This window comes from Lynx canadensis, chromosome C2 (assembly GCF_007474595.2).
Source record: "Lynx canadensis isolate LIC74 chromosome C2, mLynCan4.pri.v2, whole genome shotgun sequence".
NCBI lineage: Eukaryota > Metazoa > Chordata > Mammalia > Carnivora > Felidae > Lynx > Lynx canadensis.
Window position 1 is genome coordinate 21,625,518 of NC_044311.2, and position 17,343 is coordinate 21,642,860.

At 41.9% G+C, this 17,343-nt stretch overlaps 1 pseudogene; it reads right to left on the reverse strand.

Moving 5' to 3' along the window:
• Window positions 1-15,258: 15,258 nt before the first annotated feature.
• Window positions 15,259-16,772, reverse strand: LOC115522800 (annotated as a pseudogene).
• Between the last annotated feature and the right edge of the window lie 571 nt (window positions 16,773-17,343).

Consider the following 17,343-nt stretch of genomic DNA (forward strand, 5'->3'; position numbering starts at 1 on the left):
CAGGGGAGTGTTCCCTATAGTAATTGTGCTTCTCTGGCCTCCTGCCCACCACTCTCCACACAGAAACAGGTACTTTAGAAAGTGTAGTAGTGTCTGTTCATACAGCTTCAAGCATCTGAAGAAATGAACTTATTAGCTCAGTACCCAAAATTCAATACCTTGAAAAACTTAAGTGCTTCTTATTTTTGTTCTAGCCGTATGCATCTTTTTGATATTGTGTGGAGGGCAACGTTATCACGTTCATCTCTACAACCCTAGTCAATATGCATTGATTTGTGTTCTAATATTCATGAAACAATGGCTGGGTTCAAAAGCAATCCTCTGTTTTGGGGTCTATTGTATGCCGCAAATGAACAGCTAATAGAGCCATAGTTACTGAAGGCTGCATCAGAAAGGATGCTAATGCAACAGCCTGATAGACTGTTAGGGAATTTGAAAGAAACACAATTCACACAGAATTCTCTTGGCAATTAATTTTCCCCGTAACATTTTTCCGGAACTCAGTGTTGATAAACTGGGTAACACTGGGAGACAGAAAGGAACTCATTGATAAGATTCCTGCACTTTATCATTGAACACAGCACCCACATCTGGTTTCCCACCATAAAGCACCCAATGTTTTCTACTGCTTTTTAAGATAATTAGTAGGGAGAAATCTTTTAGGAAGAAAAAAAAGCACTATGAATTGGGTGTTGTGGTGGTTTTTAAAAATGATCACAGGGACACCTGGGTGGCTCAGTCGGCTAAGCATTACCCTTCAGCTCAGGTCATGATCTCACGGTTCATGGGTTTGAGCCCCACGTCCGGCTCTGGGCTGACAGCTCAGAGCCCAGGGAGTGCTTCTGATCTGTGTCTCCCTCTCTCTGCCCCTCTACCATGCATGCGCTCACTCTCTCTCTCTCTCTCTCTCTCTCTCGCTCTTGCTCTCGCTCTCGCTCTCCCTCTCAAAAATAAATAAACATTAAAAAAAAATTTTTTTAAACGATCACAAACTCTTCAATATTGCTCCATCAAGAGGTGAGATCTGTATCACCTCTCTTGAGCATCGGCAGACCTGTGACCGCTTGGATCAGAGTAGAAGCGACATTCTGCGATTTCTGAGGGCACCTCACAAAAGGCCACGCAACTCCACGTGGGTCTCAGAACTCTCACTTTCCTGATGCTCCCTCCTGGGACGCTCCCATTCAGCACCCAGCCACCTGGCTCTGAGAAGGGCAATCCACGTGGAGAGGCCACGTGTATGTGCTCCTGTCAAGAGCTCCAGCTGAGCCCGGCCCTTACATCGTCCCGGCCCACATATCAGACACGCGAGTGAGAAGTGTCCAAATAACTCCAGCCCCCGTTCATTTGAGCCACCACTTAGCCACATGAGTGCTCCCAGCTGAGGCCCCCGTCTGTGTGCTGCAGAGACAAACCATATCCATCACGTATTTGCAATTTCTGACGCACCTTTGTTATTTTACAGTGCAGTGTTTTGGTATACTTTGTTTTGCTACAATAAATGACTAAAAACAGTGGTTCATAAATGCCATAAAGGGCAACAATTAAAATACCTAGCATGAAGGTAACCAAAAGAGGTCAGTGTGTTTTGTTTTTTTTGTTTTTTTTTTTCAGGCTGGAAGCTATACAGAGCTCATCCGAACAGACAAAAAGATTTCTGGAACTAGAAAGCTGGACTCAAACCTAAAACGTTTTTCAATGACATGCTATGACAACTCATAGTGAGGTTTTTTGGGGGGTTTGCTTTTCTGTTTTGTGGGCATTTGTTTGTTTGGTAAAATAGTTGAATCCTCTGTCAAAACACAAACCAACAGAGTTCGGGGGCAAGGGGAGGCAACACAGTATAGCCCTCATCTTATTTAGAAGAAAGGATCAGGGGCGCCTGGGTGGCTCAGTTGGTTAAGTAGCCAACTTCGGCTCAGGTCACGATCTCACAGTTCGTGGGTTTGAGCCTCACATCAGCCTCTGTGCTGACAGCTTAGAGCCTGGAGCCTGATTCAGATTCTGTGTCTCCCCCCTCTCTGTCCCTCCTCCACTCACACGCACTCTCTCTCTCTCTCTCTCAAAAATAAACATTAAAAAAAAGACAGAGGGGATTAAACTTAAAAGCCTCACCCCACTGCTTATCCAGCTGAGAAAAATTCTGACCCTAATACCCATTTATAAATATCTCTTATAATATTAAAAGAATTTTTTTTCTAGGGTCCATCTGGCTCTGCTTCTGCACAGAAAGGGTTAGCCTTCCATATTTGACCTCAAGGTCACAGGGTGGGGCTGGTAAAGAGAGGCAGACTGGGAAAGGGGTAGGGGCTGCAAAACAGAGGGACAAACCAACGTATCTAAGGCCCTCCAAAACATCCAGAACCAAGTTGGGGGAGGGCGAGTGTTGGAGCCTGAGAAACCAGTGCAGTACCCCACTGTTGTCCCACTGTTGTCTCACTCCTGTCCCCAGTCCCTGATGCTCTGGAGTGACCTGTCCCTTCAGACACCGCTGTGATGTCCCAATATCAGGATTCATCCTTGCGACTCACCAACCACCCAATTTTTAAGGTCTCCTCTAAGAGGGAGCAGCCCGCTCCCCAAATAAGCATGAAGAAAGCTAGAGGTCCTTCCTAGGAGGAAGGTATTCCCAGGGAAGGCCACTTTTGGGGCCCCCGTTCAGTCCCTGACCAGGTAGTAAATGTGGTGCTCCCTTGTCCTTAGAAAGCCTTGTCCTTGGAAACCTGGTCCACACTCGAGGCCTTGAGCTTGGACTGGACTTCCCTTGATTTCCTTCAGGCCAGAACCTGGATGTGCCTGAAGACCTGTCTGCGGGTTTTGGGTTTGGGTCTCCCCTGTTCTCAGCTCGTTGCAGCAGGCAATCAGTTCATTCCCACCACACACCTGGCCTTCACTAGGCAGGATGATTTTCTATCAGCCACACGGCAGGTAGATGGCCAGGGTCTTCTGGAAGCTCTGCTCCATGTCCGGACTCCACACACCTTCTGCATCTGGGTCCCCATCTACCTCAACCCACTTGCTGCCATCAGTGCCCTCCTCACTTCCTGTCCAGCCACTGCCATGTTCCAGGGATGCTGCAGCCCGAGGTTCCCCCATCTGGGCCTCTGGCCTGGGGCTGAGGAGCTGCAGGTGGGTGGGGCACTGCACAACCCAGAGTGTTTTAACTACTTTCACTAACTTACCAGTCAAGTTAGAGAAAGAAAAAAAAAAAGTCATGAGTTTTTATTTTACTGGCTCGTCAGTCTCATTCTCTGGTGATAGGCTTGTTTCTGCTAACTACAGCAACTCTAATGTTACAAAATTAGAAATAGGAGTGCCTGGGTGGCTCAGTTGGTTAAGCACCTGACTTTGGCTCAGGTCATGATTTCACCGTTTGTGGGTTCGAGCCCTGTGTCTGGCTCTGTGCTGACAGCTCAGAGTCCGGAGCCTGCTTTAGATTCTGTCTCTCTCTCTCTCTCTCTCTCTCTCTGCACCTCCCCTTCTTGCTCTCTGTCTCTCTCTCTCAAAAATAGACATTAAAAAATTAAAGAAAAAAAAAGAAATAACATCATGGGCTTTTCTCAATGTTGTAGAGAAGAAGATGTAAATACAAAGTTGTGAAATTTCAGAACTTAACACATGTTAAAAGATCATGACTATAAAATATAAAACTAAATAATATTTGTAACTGTCAAAATCTCAGTCTTTTTTAATGTACAAAATATCTTTTAATTGTTAAGACTTCCCCATAACCCCAATTTAACTCAATATTTTTTTCTAAAAGATTTTTCATTACTAATTAACTTTCAAAAAGCAGAAGGTATCTCCTTTTGCACCAAAGGTTGTAATTTTCCATAGCTTTGACTTTTGTTTAATATACCATAAAGAACATATTTCTGCTGAATTTTAAAATGCTACCATTCTGGGAGGTAAAGAACTAAGTGCTAAGTGAAATGTGAAACCATAGTCTTCCTTAGAAATGTATTTCTTTGAGAAAAAAAAATCAAAATGTGCCAAATATAGCTCTACAAAGAAAGGAAGGACATTCTTACTGATGTCTACTCCAGGAATAACCTCCCTGGGGAGAATTTTGAAAGGATCTGAGCATTTTAAACATCCTGAACTAAATTAGTTAATTAAAAATGTGGGTGAGCAAAGTCCACTGAGGTTAAAGAGAGAAGAATAGTCAGCAATCATTTATCACAGTGTCCTATTCAAGGATTTCAAGATACCTGATTAACAGTGGCAATTCTCATTTAGATTCCTTATCTGATGGAGCAGAGTTGTTATTGATCTAACAGTTGACCTCACTGCAGGCTTAGGGTGTGACAATAATAATCTCTGCATACAGTGTGCCTGCAGTCATTGACCGTGAGAGTAATGATTAGATGAAACACATGATTAAATAGCTCATTCCAAAAAACTCGCATTCCATTTCTACTGATGTCCCAGCCTTTCCACATGTTTCCATATCTTACCTTCATGTCCTTCCTTCTTGACTTCCTCTTTTCCTCTTTTGAAATGATTTATTAAAGTTTTAAAAGAAAGGTTTAGTAGAGTTAAAATTGTTAGGCAGGAAGGGGTGCCTGGGTGGCGCAGTTGGTTAAGCGTCCGACTTCAGCCAGGTCACGATCTCGCGGTCCGGGAGTTCGAGCCCTGCATCAGGCTCTGGGCTGATGGCTCAGAGCCTGGAGCCTGTTTCCTATTCTGTGTCTCCCTCTCTCTCTGCCCCTCCCCCGTTCATGCTCTGTCTCTCTCTGTCCCAAAAATAAACGTTGAAAAAAAAATTAAAAAAAAAATTGTTAGGCAGGAAAACTTTTCCTGTACCCTCTTAGATTCAGTGATTAGGGGCATGCAAATCTAACTGACAAAAGACCCAACAACTGGAGAAAAAAAATACAAACGTATTAATATTTTGCATGCATAGAGTTCACAGTAAAGAAGTGAAACTCAAGCAGTTGGACTGTGGGATTTATATACCATTTTAACAAAGGAAAGGGAGTTAGGCTTTGAGGAACAATAAATTGTATGAAAGTAACTAAGAAATGTATGAGGAAAACTAATGGAATGGAAGGGTTACCTTAGTAAGGTTCGTTTTTGCAGACTCATTTCAGTATGACTTCAGTAAAAGAGTTGTTCTCCCTAGTACAAGGGAGGGAGACACCTTCATAAAGAGAAATTTATGCCCTGCTTTTAGCAGATCAGGGGAAGGCAAAAAAAAAAAAAAAAAAACAAAAAAAAAAAAACAAAAAAAAAACCAACCAACCAAACAAACAAACAAAAAAACTCTTCCTGATTTGTGGATTCTCAATTGCCTTCAGTTCAAAATAATCCTTATGCCAAAGTGGCACATTTCGGGGTGACAAATTCTGGACCTCTTCAAAATTCTTACTTTTATTTCAACATATCTTCATAATAGTGACTAAGAATGTCTCCCACATACACTGCACAAAGTGGTAATTTTACACAAGGGGGCAAAACTTGACCAAATACTAGATTTAAAATGCTATAATTTTCATAAAGAATGAAATAGAGACATAAAATCAATGCTTCCAGAATTTTTTCTACTAAAAATTCATGAAATGTCTGAAAGCAATGGGTTTGAGCTACAGCAACACAATGCTAACACATCTGGAGGAGAAGTGGAAAATACAAGCAATTATCCAGATACCTCGTCTACACAAAATTCAGCCATCCAGATGTTCGCTTTCCCCCCACCAAACATAGATGATTGACAGAATTTCTTTCATTTCTATTTGTGTCTATGAATATCCTTCATCTACTCTTATTTTAACAATGGGCCACATCCTCTGTAGTGGGATTGTTTTCTCACTGTTTCCTCTACCCAACTCCTTTTTTCTTTCAATGTATATGTATATTTAAGTACAAAACAGTAAATTGTCTGTATCTTCTTATTTGAGAGTAAAGTAACTATAGAACAATGGCTGGGTGGTTCGAATTTTCTTTGCAGCATCTAGCACACCAGGTGCACTCAATAAACATTAAGCCATCAAATAAATCAGAATTCCAAAATGTGGTCTGCATGGAAGAATACATTATAGTCAGCTGCTTATGCAGCAGGGTGAATTTCAGAAAAAGACCCAATTGATTGGCTTTTCTCAAACATTAATGTGCATACAAATCTCCTGGGGATGTTGTTAAAATGCAGATTATGACTCAATAGGTCTGAGGTGGGGCCTAAGACACTGCATTTCTACCAAATTCCCAGGTCACACTAAAGTTGTGAGTCCTTAGCTGAGTAGCTAGCAGATTGATGATTCGCTAGGGGGAAAAGACCAAATCTGCCCCTTCACCCTTTCTAAAGAATCTCTTTTTTATTTTTTTATTTTATTAATTTTTTAACGTTTATTTATTATTTAGAGACACAGACAGACACAGCATGAGCATGGGAGGTGCAGAGAGAGGAGGAGACATAGAATCTGAAGCAGGCTCCAGGCTCTGAGCTGTCAGCACAGAGCCCAGACTGGGGGTGGGGGGGGGGGGGGGGGGGGTGGGGGGGGGGGGGGCTCAAACTCACACACCAGGAGATCATGACCCAAGCCAAAGTCAGAAGCTCAACCCACTGAGCCACTCAGGCACCCCTAAAGAATATCTTTTTAAAACAATATTCCAAATATATTTAATTATCAAAGGAATTAAAAAAATAATAAAATCACTTCTTTGAGTCTAAAAATTTTTAAATAAATATAAACCATCAAGACATATTTTTAAAAAGCCTTTTAAAATAGAATCTGTAATCTAAAGTTAAAAGGGCTGCTTACCTAGGGAAAAAAAGTGGTTTGCAAACTGCCAAGATCAGAGTTAACAAGAGGAAAGAGAAAAAAACAAAACAAAACAAAAAACAGAACAAAACAAAACCGGTTTAAAGCTAGATGTATAAACACAAACCAGTAGTTACCTTAATATAGGTCTTGAAACAAAAAAGTCAGTCTTTTAGTACTACCTGAAACAAGAAAAATAAAATTATAATTAAGTTACATCTTCAAGCATAGAATCCGAAACATCATGATTTCAACAGGTTAATACATTGGATTATCTGTTTTGAGAAAATCTTTGTGAATCAGAATTACATCAAGTGCTTTCTTAAAGTAGTTTCCTTTACCATTCGACCTAAATCACCAAGTAGTATTTGAAAGAGAAAAAAAAAAGTCATTAATTCAATCAACATTTAACTCACTTTGGAAACATTACTAAGCGGTCTCCTGGGTTGTGGTCTGATCTGACATGATTCTAGCGGGGATTGTGTAGTCTAATTGGGAGAAAATACACATACACAAATAACTAGAGTATGAATTCAAAGTAATTGCCGTGAGAAATATGCAAATAATGGGTTTCAGAAATGCAAAAGAAGCATAAACAGAACTGCAGTTGGACAATAACTCCTTCCCAGAGTGTCTTGAAATGAAATATCTGCATAGAGCACTTAATTTTCTGAAAAGACTCCCAGATCCAATTATTTAATGATCGTGAGAATTCTCATTTTGCATATCCTCTTCCAATTCAGACTAAAATGGATCCTCATTTGATGAAAATACCTAGACAACACACAAACAGCACTAACAATTCTCCAATGAATAACCTGCAATACTCAGTCCCAGCTTTCCAAATGTGTCTGCAACCAGGAGTGCTGGTAAATGTTTGACGATCAACTCTGGTAGGGAGGAGAAGCTATGATTTGTAGTGTTTACTGATTTCTTGGTGTAAACACTCTCACCATGGCTGATTTCAGGCCACTAAGGTGAGGCCACTGAAACCCGCACACAGTCAACCACACAAATATCTGTTGACATTTAGTGGTGAAGAAGCACGCAAGCTCTGGAGAAAAACTGCCTGGGTGTAAATTCCTGGTTCTGCCGGGAAAACTTGGGTCAGTTTTTCAACCTGTCAGGGCTTCGCTTTTTCTTTTCTAAAGAGCAAATACTGATAAAATCTGATTCTTGTAAGGAATAAATAAATATGTGAATAAATTATCATGTGAATATTTCCCACTAAGTGCTAATTATTGCTGTTAACCATAACAATTCTACCAAAAATTAATCTCCTAGTAACTGTCTAATCACAGTCTACTCACAAGAACTTTCAACAAAGTAGCATTTCCAACATCTTTTTACAAATAACCCTACCAATCATCTCCTCATAGGCACTGTTGAGACTCTGAATCTTAAAATAAGATGGTCTGCATAAGTATGAAAATTCTGGTTCTCTGGACCACTATATGAATATTCTGAGAGATTTAGTGAATATATTCATCCAGTATTGGGTCTAGGAAACCTTCACTTAAACAAGTTTTGGTGAAGATATGGAGAAAAAGGGACCCTCTTGCACTGTTGATGGGAATGCAAACTGGTGCAGCCACTCTAGAAAACAGTATGGAGATTCCTCAAAAAGTTAAAAATAGGACTACCCTATGATCCAATAATCCCACTCCTGAGAATTTGCCCCCAAAATACAAAAACACTAATTCAAAGGGATACATACACCCCTATGTTTATAGCAGCATTATTTACGATAGCCAAATTATGGAAGCAGCCCAGATATTGATCAATAGATAAATGGATAAAGAAGAGATGGTGTGTGTGTGTGTGTGTGTGTGTGTGTGTAATGACATAATGGGAAAAAACATATATATGTAATAGAATATTATTCAGCCATAAAAAAGAATGAAGTCTTGCCAATTGTAATAACATGGATGGAGCCAGAGGGTATAAAGTGCTAAGCAAAATAAGTGTCAGAGACGGATAAATACTATATGATTTCACTCGCATGTGGAATTTAAGAAACAAAACAAACAAAGAAAAATGAAGAGACAGACAAACCAAGAAACAGAGACTTAACTATAGAGAACAAACTAATGGTTACCAGAAGAGGTGGTGGGGGGATGGGGGAAATAGGTGATAAGGATTAAGGAGTGCACTTGTAATGAGTACTGGGTGATGTATGGAAGTGTTGATTGAATCACTATATTGTACACCTGGAACTAATATAACGCTGTAGGTTAACTATACTGGAATTAAGAATAATAATAATTTGTGGGCTTGTGGGTGGAGCTAAGTGCAGCCATGTTGTCGGCCACTGCAGTGGGGTTTGGAGCTGCTGGGAGTGCCCAAGGCACCCCAGGCCAGGCCAGGCCAAGCCCAATGGGGCTCCAGTGAAGCGCCGCCAGAAAGCAAAGGCAACCCAAGCCCAGAAACACGCAGAACTCAGCCAAGGGAAAGGTGCCCAAGTTGGCATTTGCTGAGTTCCAGAAGCAAGAGTGTCAAGACTACCTCAGAGTAAACCTGAAGTTTATAATCAGTGCGAAAAGCACGGTGGCTGAGTCAGTCACTCAGCAGATTGTGGGCCAGAACTAGGGCTGCAAGGCCTGTGACCAGCCTGTGGCCAAGATGAAGAAGAAGGTAGCTGAGGAAGACTTCCAGGAGTTCCAGCAGGAATGCTTCAGCAGCTAGGCTCTGGAGAAGACACAATGGGAAAGGTACCCAGGTCCCGTCTCCCCCTCTGACTTCACAGCCTCTGCTGGCCCCAGAACCCTGCCAAATGGCTGCCCTAGCACAAGGAAGCCTTGGGGCTAGAGGGGGAAGAAGGTGTGCTGGAATGGCGCTGGTGGTCTGGAAGCTCTGGGGAGGATGTGCACTCAGACCAGAGTGAACATCTGCAGGCGTGGGAGGAGCCATATGCCTTCCAGAAAACATTTCTTACTGTTTTGTTTGTTTTGGCCCACCGTAGAGCCTCTGGGCTGTCTGCTCTGGAGAGGCCAGTTACTAGGCCCTCAGGGCCACATTTCTAGGAGTAGGAGGAGGGCTGCTGGGTGGGCTTCCAAGTTCTAATGAATGTGGACCCAAGAGCAAGAAAGTTAATAATAACAATTTTTAAAACGAAAGAAAGAAACCTTCACTTGACACAATGCTAACAGATTATACCACTCATTTAGGATTTAAATTTTGTACCTTATCTTGGCCTCTAATTACATGGCATCATAGTAAAATATTAAAAATAGAATGTGACTGGGGCACCTAGGTGGCTCAGTTGGTCAAGTGTCCGACTTCGGCTCAGGTCATGATCCCATGGTTTGTGGGTTTGATCTCATGGTTTGTGCTAACAGCTCAGAGCCTGGAGCCTGCTTCAGATTCTGTGTCTCCCTCTCTCTCTGCCCCTCCCCTGCTCACACTGTCTGTCTCTCTCTCTCTCTCTCAAGAATAAATAAACATTAAAAAAAAGTTAAAAAAAAAAAAAAACTAGAATGTGACCTTGAATTGCAGTTCCTTGTGTACAATCTTAATTCCCACGGTTCGGGCTATAAACTACTTTGAGGCAAAGTTAGGTTCTACCAGTCACTATTTCTACATTGCCTCTTCCAGGGCTTGGCACAGCGTAGTTGATAAATATTTGCTGAATTAAGATGATTTAATACTCTTTCCCAAAATAAGTCCCATTGTCCTATTCCCAGAAGAAGCAAAATAAGGATTCCGAAGCCAAAATCCTAGAAACTACCACCCCTCTCTTTTGAAGAATTGTGAGACACATTAGCATATTAAAGAATCTGCAAAGTTTTGCAGTTAAAACACCTGCTTAAAATTATTTGACCTAAAATTTTCTACTCCAGGAATTCCTATTAATAGGGAAATTGTGATGTTATTATCCACATCTGGACATCTTTGAGAGTGAAATGGGGCATGATTAATAATGATGCCAGGAAACAGGCACAAACTGGGCCTATATGAAGTAAATCGGACATACAGTCATTCTAGCTGTGAATGGAAATGTGGAAGTTCCCACATCTTCTGTTATATGGATATATAGATCAAAGCTTAGAAAACAATGGTTGGCCTAAATCCCTTATTTTACTGATGAGAAACATGAGGTCACAGAGAAGTTCAGTTACTTCCCATTGGCAAATCCCTTGGCACCCAGTTACGAAGCAGAGCTGTGAATAAATCCAGCCTGTTGGAATGCCATTTCCCAATCAGGTTCTGATTTGTTCGATCCTGAAATTAAGACAGTTGATGATTTGGCTGTGTATTTTCACAAAGAAGAAAAGAAACTAGATTTACATGCTTCTCTCAGAGTATCATTTTGTCACATAGGAAGGAACAATTTTATGCAGACGCAAATGTCAAGCAGATGTCAGCTGGAGACCCCTCGTCTCTTTGGAGATCTAGGAATAATTGTCTTAAGCTCTGAACAATCCCATGACCTAACAGAAGACCAAAGTTCTGCTCCAGTTTCTGGAACTTCCCATGGCCTATTGCTCATGGCCACCTCTGCCTTCTGGGTTCATGGCTCCTCTGTGACATACTGCATTAACCTACTCATAAAACTAGGTTCAGTTGCCCCAAAACAGAGTATACCCTCACAAATTCTTAAAAGATTTTGAAAACTTTCATAAGAGGAACAAGGAAGAAGGAAGGATTTAGTTCTCAGCAAAGCACATGAGAATGACAATTAAGCTATAGCATTTTATGTCTTTGTAAGCCCTGGAGACATAAGCTATAGCATTTAAAAAAATATTTATTGGCTCTCCATGCTATGAATTTTCACTGGCCTTCATATTCTTATCATCTTCTAGTTATTCACCCTTACTCCTCCCTTCTCTTTCCTTTTTTCTATCCTCCTCTGCTCTACTGAGTATTTGACCACAAAATTCCTTCCCTTATGCTCATAAAAAAATTACTTTCCTTTTGCCCTACTATATCTTGGTATCACCTAATATCCTTAACAGTGATATGATTCAAGTTTGGGGACTGTATTTGGCGGGGGCGGGGGGGGGGGGGTGGTTCTCTATTCCAATCATTCTTCCAATGAAGACAGAGCATGGTTTATAATGGAAACCAGGTGAAAATAATATTCTGTCTCATTAAGCAATTATATAGCTCAATAAGAAGGTAATTGCATTTACTCTAAAAGAAATGATAGTAACTTGGACTAGGGTGGAAGGCAGTGAAAACAGAAAGAAATGGACAAATATAAGCGACCTTTCAGAGTAAGAAGTCACAGGTATTGGTGGTTGATTGGATAGGTGAGGATGAAGAGGAACAATCAAGTATAACCCCTAGTTCTCCGGCTTGCGTAGCTGGAGAGTAGGGGGTCTGCACTGGGCATGGAACCAGCTTAAGACTCTCTCTCTCTCTCTCTCTCTCTCTCTCTCTCTCTCTCTCTTTCTCTCCCTCTCCCCATGCCCCTCTCCCTCGCTCATGCACACTCTTGCTCTAAGATTAAAAAAAATTTTTAATAAAAAAATTAAGAAACAGACATGGAGAATTTAAGGGGTCTAGCAAATGTCACAGAGATAAGTAATGGGGTTAGATTCAAAATCAGACAACCTGTCACATTCTAAAATGAAATATTAGAGAGGCTTAGAAGGGAATGTACAGATGAGAAGAAAGCATAAGACAGAGTTATGAGGAACACATGATTCCATTATCCTGTTAAGAAATCCTTTTAAATGTAAGCAATCGTCTTTCCCTGCCTTTGCCAAACAGGGCTGGCCAACACCAGCACCTGTTCACAGCACACTGCTCATATCTGACTTAAAGCACCTGTTCATGTGCCACCATCACACATTTGCTGGTCTTACACAGATGTAAGCCCTACCACTGCAGGAACCTTACTCATCCCCTCACTCATCCAGTGCCCTCAGCAGCCCTTCTATAAACTTTTGCTGAATTAAATAGACAGGAAAGGATTAGGAAAGCAGAGAAGAGAGCCAGACAAGAAGGAGTGGAGAAGGATTAAGGAGGCAGCAGCAAGAGAAACCTTCTTGCCTGGTCTCCTCGCCTGAGCAGGGAAAAACTAGTCATAGAATAGGATGAGAAGTAAAATCCCTTTCCAGATCATTCTGCCACCCGGTAGCTTTTAGAAATCAGGATGGTCTTCAGAGAGGAGGTGATGATGCAGCCAAGTCTGGAAGGAAGAAAAAGAGTTTCCCCTAGCCAATGCAAAGGTGAGCAAAGATGGTGGGTATTACAAGGCACATTTGGGAGCCCCTCTCTATCTCTTGATAAGTGCAATAATAAGGTTAAAGAACTCAACAGGGCCTGTGATGAAGAACCTTCAGGCCATTCACAGGAATTTAGGCTTTGGCTTAGACAGTCAGGGGATCTCACACTCAAAGCCCATGAGCACCAAGACAGATTGAGGGGACCTCCCGGTCAGATTGGGGAGCATTTGCCTTGTCTGTAGAAACAGCCTCCACTCAGCTTCTGCTTTCTGGTGCCATGCTGGAAAGCAGACCCACTGTGCCCAGATGTTCAATTCCCCAAGAGGAACCAGAAATCTACATTTTTGTGCAAAATAACCCCAGTTTCAAGTACTGGCAACCTCCTCACAGACAAAGGAAAATCACTGAATGTTTTTAAAAAAAATTTTTTTAGGTTTATTCATTTTTGAAAGACAGAGAGAAACAGAGCACAAGCAGGGATGGAGCGGAGAGAGAGGGGGACACAGAATCTGAAACAGGCTCCAGGCTCTGAGCTGTCAGCACAGAGCCCGACACGAGGCTCGAACTCACGAACCGTGAGATCATGACCTGAGCCGAAGTCGGACACCCAACTGACTGAGCCACCCAGGAGCCCCTGAATGGTTTTTTTTTTTAATGTTTATTTATTTTTAAGAGAGAGACAGAGTGTGAGCAAGGCAGGGGCAGAGAGAGAGGGAGACACAGAATCCAAAGCAGGCTCCAGACTCTGAGCTGTCAGCACAGAGCCCCATGCGGGCCTTGAACTCACAGACTGTGAAAACATGACCTGAGCCAAAGTTGGATGTTTAACCGACTGAGCCACCCAGCCACCCCATCACTGAGCGATTTTAAGCAGAAAAGTATTGTATCATATTTTCATTTTAGAAAGATTACTTATGCCTCCATAAGGAGGATACCAGTAGGAATGAGCGCTACTGAAATTGGACTGGTGAGCCTCAAGAAGTCTAAGCCAGTGATGAAGTGGGAAAAAAGAGTTTTTGATTATGAAATATTTAGGCAGTAGAAAATTAGACTTTTCAACTCAATGGAAGCAGTGGATAGGAATGAGATGGAGAAGCTGAGGACTTTTTCTGCCTAAAACTGCATGATGCTGAATGGAAAAGCTGAGTCCACTCAGACATGTTAATTGCAATATTCCTATGAAATATCCAAAAGGTAATGAGTAATGCCATTCAAAATAAAATTATGAAAATCATGTAGCAACTTGAAAAAGTGATCATGCATTGCCAAATGAGGAAATGACTACAAATATATATCTATGCCATGATTACAAAAATATCCAGTGGCATACAAATTATATATGCATACAAAATGCTGAATGTAATTGTGAAAAATGAAAATGGTTTAATTTGTTGAAATGACAGAATGTTAGTTTTTTTCTTTTCATTTATTTTCTTGTGATCTTGTAATAATTGTTTTACAGTAAAAATAACAAAAAGATGGACAATTGTTCCCCTGGAAATTAAGAGAAGTTTGCCATAAACTAAAGAATGTAGGGAAGGCTTGCTGGAGGAGGTGAGATTTCAACAAAGCCCTGAAAGAGTGGAAAGTAATTATTGCCTGAAGACAAATGTTTCCCTTGCTTCCCCATGGACAACTATACCACTTCCAGGAACAACAACCAAAAAAATCCCCACAATTCTATCTATCGTGGCAAAGGATAAACAAAGATAATTGCAACCTCGAAACTAATCCAATTTGCATCTAAAAATCCACTTTGAAATTTCAAAAGATGAACCCATGTTTTGTTTGTTTGTTTGCTTTAAAGATGATGTTATAGAATGAAATTTTCAAGGACCTAGAAGTCAAAAAACCTGGATGCAGCACAAATTCATCCGTTAATTAGCTATTACCCCACAGTAAGCCACTCTTTTCCATCTGGGCCTCCATTTTCTTTTGTAAAATGGGGCAGTAGAATTAGTTGATCTCTTATGTTTCTATCCAATAACAAAACACAGTATGTTTCTCTGCTAAGAGTACAGTATTCAGATTCTTCACATAAAGCTTAGTTAGGCTTATAAAATTATCGACACACCCTGTTTTGTGTTATCCTTTTTCTTTTCTTTTCTTTTTTCATTTAAGACAGGGAATACTTCATTCAAACCCATCAGAGAAATGGATAGCTTGGATCTGTAACAAAGTGTTGTGTTTTAAAGCATTGATCAATAATTGTATATGAGAGTATACACTGCCACATACAAATTAACTGATCAGAGCACAACTTTTCAATGTTCAAAGCAGAATAAGCTTCCCTGTAAAACTGGTCCCTTTGTGATTTTTTAACTTTAGTACTCCTCTCCTTCTTCTTCACCCTCTCCTTCAACAGAATCCACACTAACTTCCTCATAATCCTTCTCAAGGGCAACCATGTCCTCAGAAAACTCTCCTTCCTCCATGCCGTCATCCACATACCAGTAAACAAAGGCATGCTTGGCATACATCAGGTCAAACTTGTGGTCCAGGAGAGCCCAGACCTCAGCAATGGCTGTGGTGTTGCTCAGCATGCACACATCTTGCTGTACCTTGGTGGCCAGGTCTCCACCAGGTACCGCAGGGGAAGGCTGGTAATTAAGCCATCTTTGAAGCCAGTGGGGCACCAATTCACAAACTGGATGATACTCTTGGTCCTGATGGTGGCAATGGCAGCATTTACATCTTTGGGAGCCACATCACCATGGTACAACAGGCAATAAGCCATGTGTTTACCATGGCGAAGGTCACATTTCACCATCTGGTTGGCTGGCTCAGAGCATGCATTGGTGATCTCCGCAACAGAAAGCTGTTCATGGTGGGCTTTCTCAGTAGAAATGACAGGGGCATATGTGGCCAGAGGGAAGTAGATGTGGGAATAGGGCCCCAGGGTGATCTGGAATTCTGTCAGATCAACATTCAGGGCTCCATCAAATCTGAGGGAAGCAGTGATGGAGGACACAATCTGACCTATCAACCTATTTAGGTTAGTGTAGGTTGGGTATTCAATATCGAGGCTCCTACAACAGATGTCATAGATGGCCTCATTGTCTATCATGAAGGTATAATCAGACTGCTGCAGGGTGGTGTGGATAGTGAGGATGGAGTTGTAGGGCTCAGCTACAGCTGTGGAAACCTGGGGGGGGGGGGGCAGAAAAATGGAGAACTCCAGCTTTGACTTCTTGCCATAATCCATCATCCAGCCATCTCTCCATGGAGAGAAGTTCCATCAGCAGGGAGGTGAACCCAGAAATAGTTCCCCCTCCAAATCTGCGGAAAACTAAGCAGCTCTTGAAGACCTGCTTACTGGCCAGCCAGTTTCTGAATTCAATCCAAGACAAGGTCAACGATCGTCTTGCCAATGGTGTAGTGCTCTTGGTCATAGTTATTGGCAGCATCTTCCTTGCCTGTGACGAGCTGCTCGGGGTGGAAGAGCTGGTGGTAGGTGCCAGTGTGAACTTCATCAGTGACGGTGGATTTCAGCTCTACAAACACTGTCCTGGGCACATGGTTGCCAGAACCTCTCACTGAAGAAGGTGTTGAAGGAGTCATCTCCTCCCCCAGTGGTCTTGTCACTTGGCACCTACCCATCAGGCTGAATGCCGTGTTCCAGGCAATAGAGCTCCCAGCCGGCACTGCCAATCTGAGCACCAGCCTGGCCAACACGGACGGAGATGCGTTCACACACAGTTGTTGCTTTGCGGCTGCCAAGCAGATGGCAGAGAGGAAAAGGAGAGGTTGTTGCTTCCAACAGCGTGACTCTTAAGTAGCCAATGTAAGAGAACCTGTCCGCTTTGTTGTTGATTATAGGGTATATTCTTAAGATCATCCATGCCCTTCTAACAAATGGGTTTATCACTCAGAAGCAGCCATGCGAAAAAAGAAAAAAAATAGCGGAATGATCTGTTAAAGGTTCAGCTAGGGTGCCTGCTTAGGAACAATACACTGAAGACTTGAGACTCTGACCTCCAGGATGCAGTGTAGATGCTACTCCAATACTTGACATGTGGTACTATGTCTCCAATAACTTGAATACAAAAGTACAAGAACAAAGAGGAATATGAGTGTCCCCTCTTATCATCACACTCTGTAGCCCACTTGTGGCATTTGTGCTTTCAGTTCCATAACCCTAGGCTCCTAGGTTCTGATTCCCAAAAGAGGAACACTTGCCAGGGGATGCAAGGTGGTTCCACTGAACCAGAAGCTGTACCTACCACTTGGATAGCCTGAATTCTCCACGGAAGTGATCACAGAAAGGAGTTAACGTACTGGCTGAGATAATCAACCTTGATTACCATGAGATCTTAGGGTTGCTTCTACACAATATGTAAAAATACAGACATTCACTAAGACATCTCTTAGTACGTGTTTTGTACAGAAATTGTTCATGTGACTTGTCA